Raw genomic sequence first — 7634 nt, 5'->3', positions numbered from 1 at the left:
AACATCTTGTCTATATAAGATGCCTAAGATAATGCTATTGTCCTATTCTCGCAGTTCCAAACTATTTGGATACCTAAAACATACTGTGCATCTCCCAAATCCTTCATTTGGAATTCCAATGTCAGCTAGAAATTCTACTTCATTTCCAATGTGTATAATATTATCAACATATAAAACCAAAAAATCTACAGTTTGTTGACAATCTTCTTATAAACACCAGGTTCGTCAACATTCTGTTCAAAGCCATAAGATTTGATCGTTATGTCGAACCTCATATTTTAGGATCTAAATGCTTGTTTCAGTCCATAAATGGATCTTTTAAGCCTGTAAACCTTTTTCTCTTTACCCTGTTCTATAAAACCCTATGGTTGAGACATATATATACTATTTTCAAGATAGCCATTCAAAAACGATGTCTTGACATCCATTTTCCAGATTTCATAATCATAAAATGCAGCAATGGACAAAAGTATTCTAATAGACATGATCATGGCAATTGGAGAAAAGGTTTCTTCACATTTCACCCCTTTTCTTTGGGTAAACCATTTTTCCATGAGTCTAGCTTTGTAGGTCTCTACTGTACCAGCTCGGTCGCGTTTTCTTTTGTAGATCCATTTGCAACCAATAGGCTTTACCCCTTTTGGTTGATCTATAAGTTCTCATACTGAATTGAAGTACATAGATTCCATTTTGAGGTCCATAGTTTTTATCCATTGGTCTCTATCCATATCTTCCATTGCTAATTTAAAAGTCAATGGATCCTCTAAGGCATCATCAGGTATGACGACCTGAGTTTTCGTTAAACCCATGTAACGGGTAGGTTGATGAACAACCCTCCCACTATGTCGAGGCATACTCAACTCTTGACAAGGATGTTAAGTACCAGTTTGATCAACAACTTTTGTTGAGTTGCTTGTAGCTTCTGTGGTTATTTCATTTAATACTAGATTACTACGAGGTTCATGATTTTTTATGTGGTCCTCCTCTAGGAATGTTGCATTTATCGGTACAAATACTTTATCTTCCTGAGGATCATAGAATTAAAAACCTTTTGTCTCTTTAGGATAGCCTACAAATAGGCATATTTTTTAATGGCGTTCCAATTTCTTTGGGTTCTGGACCAACACATGTGTTGGGCATCCCCAAATCCTGAAGTGACGTAAAATACCTTTACGTCGTCTCTATAACTCGTAAAGTGTTTCTGAAACACTTTTCGAGGGAACCATGTTCAAAATATATACAATAGTTTGTTGGGTTGTGTGTCCTAAAACTTGCAGTTTGTAAAGTTAAATACATTCTATTATCAATAAAGATATCTTTCAACATTTCTTCAATAAAGTTGTTATTGAATCTTTAAATTGTATTCGCAAAGTCTAAATCTAATGAACTAAGATCCATAGATATTACATGAATACTTGAACTTTATGTAGAAACATAAAGATGGATCAAGTTCGATTATATAGCCAAAATTGTCTATAGTATATGAATAAGGTTGGGTGCCTTATTCTGGTAACACTATTGGATGCGGCCTACTTTATAGCAGTTACAAGTTGTTGTAAAGGTACTACAAACGAAGTGATCTTGATTCGTTTATGCGTTGACATTAGGAGTGGGGTCATCCTATGCAATGAGTTTGCATAAGATCAGATCAAGAAATAAGTCACTCTTACTTTATAACGTTTTTTACTATTTAAGGCTGACTATTTCGCTTAGATGACCTAGGTAACTCAATTTTAATCTTGAGCTAACTATGAACTCCTGTTTATTTGGGATTATCCTTAGGTTTGCATAGGTAAGTGCTGGCTCAACAGCACCAGCTCAATAAACCTCCTATTTCAGGGGTAAGATCGAGTAGATAGCTGGGGACATAGGGTGCAAGACAGAATTTATGCCTACCTGATTTAGGGATAGAAGGAAGGTTGTTCTCTTAAGTACTGACTCCAGGTCTTAAACTAGGGGCCCCACCCTCTCATTGGCTCGAAAGACATCGGTTTAGTGATTGGATTAGAGGATCAGTAGGAGCTTAAGTAACAAAACGTAATATCGGGGATAAAACAACATTTTGACCCAGCCGTTATTATGAATGATCTATGAAGGGTCGACTTGCTATTTATTGTTAAATCACATGGACACAAATATATCTACATTGAGGAGAATGCAACTATCGAGTTATAGTGGTGTGACTTGATAGTTAACGAATATTGATTAATTTGGTTTAAAGAGTTTTAGCCAATTAATCTTAAATCATTGGAGCTCATGATCTGTAGGTCCATAAGGTCTCTCTACTAGCTCATAAAACATAAACATCTTGAATTATTAAATTGAGTGAATTTGGAATGATATCAATTTGAATTATTCAAATTGAATTTCAGTTTGAATATGTTCAAATTGAAATTAGGGTTTGAGTTTGAATAAGTTCAAATTCAAATTAGGGTTTGTATAATTATATTCGATATAATTAACATTTAACTTATGAAATTAAACGAAATTAGAAAGTTTATAATATTTAAATATTGATTTAAATATTAATTACATGAATAAGATTCATGTTGAAAAATTAGATGTGTGATTAATTTAATGTTTGATATTAAATTAATTAATTAATTAAATATGTTTAATTAACTATAAAGTCAAATTAATTCCAATTTTAATTCAACTTAAGAGATTAGATTTTGATTTGATTAAATTATTAATTGATTAAATCAGGTTTCAATTAATTTGGAATTAATTGAAATTGGAAATTGAAAATTTGAAAAAATGGAGAAAGCGGATTTTTCCCACATGTTATCGATGCATGAGGTGTTCCTCATGTGAAAACACACAACTTGATTGAATGAGCTACTGGCATCTTGGGAAAGCTGAAATGCTTGCATGCTGCAAGTGATTAAAAACTCTCTGAAAATTGAAGAATAGGGAGAGATGGCTGAGATTTTTGGTTGGTAACAAGTTTCTGCAAATTTTCTCTTCTTCTCTCTTCAAACCCAAAAAATACCTTCACAAATTCATTCCACCACTCAATTCAAGGCTGAGAATAGTAGAGAAGATCTCTTGGTAGTTCACTGTCAGTTTGGAGCTGAATTGGAATGAAGAGCAGCTTGGAATTCGAGGAATTCATTGAAAGGTATGTTCATCTTGAAACCCACTTTTGATTTTCTGAAATAACATGCTTTACAACTCAAATTAAATTGAATAAAGAGTTCTTATTGATTCAGTTAGCTTGTGTTAGATGCTGGTATATCCCATCATAGCCTCTACTACATGTCCCCAAAAAGAACTTGGAAAATGAGTATAACTCATCATCGAATAAACCATGTCCAACAGGGTTCTATTTCTCCTTTCTGCTATACCATTTTGTTGAGGTGTACCTGGTGCTGTGAGTTGAGATTGAATTCCATGTTCTATCAAATAGTCCTGGAATTTTAAGCCCATATAATCCCCACCTCGACCTAATTGGTTCTCAACCTCTACCTTATATTCCTTGAAATTTTCAAATGTTGCAGACTTATGATGCATTAGGTGAATATAGCCATATCGAGAAGAATCATCAATAAAGCTAATGAAATATTGATACTCTCCTCGTGCTTTAACATTCATCGGACTGCAAAGGTCTGAATGTACTAGCTTTAAAGGTTCTTTGACCCTAACATTTTTTCCTGTAAAAGATCTTTTGGTCATTTTACCCTTAAGACAAGATTCACATGGTGGTAGAGAGTTATCTTCTAACTAATTTAGAAGTTCACTCATAACCAATCTCCCAATCATATTAAGATCAATGTAGCCCAGTCTTAAGTGCAAAAGATAGGTGTTTGGAGAATTTTCTACATTTCTTGTTTTGAGTTTCAGCTGTTTTAAATATTTCTATATTCAAAACAACTTTTATCTTAGTTGGTTTTAACACGTATAAATTATGCAAAACATATTTTGATACCTTTTGAAATAATGGTCACTTCATTATTTTCAAACGAGACTTTATAATTTTGTTATGCAAACATTTGATAGATATTAAATTCCGTTACATAGAAGGAATATAATAAGCATTTTCAAGTAAAATGTATCTATCTCCAACAAATAACTTTATAACTCTCACTATTTAGCTGAAACTACCTCCCCATTCCCTACTTTAAAAGTTGTTTTGCCTTCTATAAACAATCTCCAGGAACTAGTTTCCTGAGCGAAAACACAGATATGATTAGCGGCACCTAAATTTAATATTCAGGTTAATTTATCATTTTCCACAAAACATGTCTCAATGACAAGTAAGTCATATTTACTTTGTTGTGCTTGCTATGTTTCTTCATCTATGAAATTGGTGTTTATTAGTTTTAACATATCCAGAACATGCTCATCAATAGAGGTTCTATACTTTATGCTATAGTCATAAACTTCTTCGAGAATATTGATTCTAACAGATTGCCAAAACAATGTCTATAACGAATCCATGATTCCTTTAGGAGAAATGAAAAGCATCTAAAAAGTGTTTTTATTACCTTCAAATTTAGAACTAATATTGCTAGTTTTGTTTAGGTTAACGTGTTTTATTGTGTAATTTAAGGAAACTAAGCATTAGGAGCAATTTGTGTGAAAAGGATAAAAATCCCAGGGCAAAACTCCAATTTTGAGCAATTACGAGTTGGCCATGGACTTAGGAAGAAACCAAGGACCCAAGATCAAGAAAAGAGGCAAATTTGGAAGCAATTCGGGGGAGCCAGCATTAGAAGAGCATTGCAACGGTGCTCCCTAATGCTGCAGACCCAAGAGCAATTTGAAACAGGGCAGTATTGTAACGCTACGAATTTGACGCGTGGCTGGCATGACGTCAGTGTTACAACACTAGTTTGCAGCGTTGCAATGCTGCGAGCATATTATAAATAACATCATTGCACCACCATGTCTGAACAGGAGGAAAATAGAGAGTCGACTGTGATAGATTTTACCTAAATTCTAGTCCGTACAAGAGCCGAAACAGAGAAATTCTGAACGTTTTTGGTTGAAGACTCGAGATTTCGATTGAGAGTTGATCTGGGAGTAATTATGGATTGATGTGATAGGAAGATTGATCGTGGTCGTGCACTTTTGTTGAAGAATAATTCAATATTTATGGTGAGAGTCCAGAAGGTTGTAATTGGGATTCGAACCTATTGAGGGGAGATTCTTCATCTTTGTTAATTTATTTTTCACCATAATGATTGTTTGTTTGTTGAATACTATTATCGAAATCATGTGTGGCTAAACTCTTTTATTCTATGGTGTTTGTGGATTTAAGGGATGTTACTCTGAGTATTTGAATTTATAATTGATTGATTTTCCATAGATTTCTAAATTGTTTGTGCTTAATACTTTTAATTAACTGGCCACTAATTGAATGAACTTAAGTTAATTAGATGTCTCAAGAGAGAATTTAATTCGCTGGACCCGATAATTTAGATTGTTATTATAAATTGCATAAGAGTGAATTTAGAACAATAAGGGGTGCGATTGAAGGGTCTTAATGTTGTAACTATTCAATCGATAGAAGAGATTTAGGTCGATGGGTAGTTATTAGGATGGTTTGAGCTCAAGAGAGAATTCCCTGATTTTAGAACTTCTAGCCTCAATCTATCAATTTTGATCAATTGCATGTCATATTCATTGTATTCCCTAAATAAAATAACACCCTGGAATTGTTTTGCTCTGAATTGTTCTTGTGTGTGACTGAATTTTTGTTATCCGTAGTTATAGATAAAAATCATCTTTTGGTTGTCTGGATAAAATTGACGAAGAATTATGATAGCTAAGTTAGGAAAATTTTGCTCATGCTGGTCCTTGAGGAGGATACCCTATTTGAGATTTATTACTTCGATTGCGTACTCTTGCGCATACTGTCGAGTTTTTGGCGCTGTTGCCGAGGACTGACAAGAAATTTTTTTCCCATGCTTAATATTGCTAAAGACTAAGTTTATCTTAATTTGGGGTTTTTTTTTTGTAGTTGTTACAGAATCTTGTGTATGCGAAGAAGTCAATAGACTGAACTTGTTCCTTGTGATCCAGAACTTGAATAGACTTTGAGAAGAGTAAGAAGGAACAGGAGAGTTGAGTTCGACGCCATGGGAGACTAAGGGGGAGCTGTTAGAACTATCAGAGATTGTTTCCAACCAGCTGTCCCTACAACTTAGATGAGCATTATTGAGGCCCCAATTAATGCTAATAATTTTGAGCTAAAACCTGGTTTAATTCAGATGGCACGGGACCTTGCATTCAGAGGAACTCCACATGAAGATCCACATAAACATATATACTCTTTCCTGGAAATTAATGGGATTGTAAAAATAAATGGAGTCTCTTATGATGCCATTAGACTGAGATTTTTTATTTTTTTCATTGCAAGACAAGGCTAAGGACTAGTTGTTATCATTTGCTACAGGAAGCATAACAACATGGGATGAGTTGGCCCAATCTTTTCTAAACAAATTCTTCGATCCTACAAAAATGAGCAGATGGAGAACAGAAATGGGCACATTCAGACAAAGAGAAGACAGACAGTTATTTGAGGCATGGGAGCGCTATAAGGAGTTGTTGTGGAAGTGTCCCTAGCATGGATACCCTGTCTCGTTACAAATCCAATTGTTCTACAATGGGTTGACCAGTACAATGAAATTCATCTTTGATGCTGCTGCAGGTGGCTTAATTTTTGCAAAAACTGTTGATGCTGCTCCGACATTATTAGAGGACATGGCTGCCACGAGCTATAATTAGCCCTCAGAACAATCTTCATCTAGAGTGACTGGAATTTATGAACAAGACGAGGTAAATACTTTAAAGGCGCAGATGGCAGCGGGTGATGCACTTACATCATCGAAAGTACCTAACCCTGAGCAGGCAAATTATGTGCGCCAAGCGAATCAATTTCAAGGAGCACATCAAAATTCTTATCAGATGAACCAACCAGTCTTTATCACCCAGGTTTGCGCAATCATGAGATTTTTTTCATATGCTAACAATAAGAATGTTTTGCAGGCACCTCCATATTTTTTTGAAAAGAAACCATCTATGGAGGCTTTGCTTGGGGATTTCATAAACGAGTCGAGGAGTAGAACCAATTTCTTGGAGAGCTCAGTGTTTCTGTGAGATGTTTCGACCGAATGATTGGAAAAAACAAAATTTCTTTTTTTTTTTTTTATCTCACAGTTACCAAAAAACTGTGAAAAACCTCCCACTCAAGTCAGTTATTAAGAAAAAAAATTATTAATTATAAATAAATACAATAAAAAATTATTAATTATAATATAATTAATAAATTATAAATAAATACAATAACTAACTTATCATATTATATTTATAACCTATAGTTTTAGTATTGCATCATATGCAACATATAAACCATAATTCTTTTTCTATTTTATGGAATTTAGTATAAATCATATTTATATTAATCCTCTAATTTAATAATGTATCAAATACATCATATCAATTATATAATATATAATTGAATCAATTTAATTATATCATATATAATCAAATTCTCTCTTGTTAATTTGGATACTTCAAACTAACCCAAATATCTCAGGTTCCAATCTACCGGGACACAGTCATTGGATAGCTGTAAAAAAATCCTCAAATATCTCTGGAGAACAAAGAACTATACACTTGTGTATGGA

Source organism: Benincasa hispida, chromosome 7 (genome assembly GCF_027475165.1).
Source record: "Benincasa hispida cultivar pf3 chromosome 7, pf3_genome.v1.1, whole genome shotgun sequence".
In the NCBI taxonomy this organism is placed as follows: domain Eukaryota; kingdom Viridiplantae; phylum Streptophyta; class Magnoliopsida; order Cucurbitales; family Cucurbitaceae; genus Benincasa; species Benincasa hispida.
The sequence above is the reverse complement of the archived record's forward strand: the minus strand, read 5'-3'. Positions refer to the sequence as shown.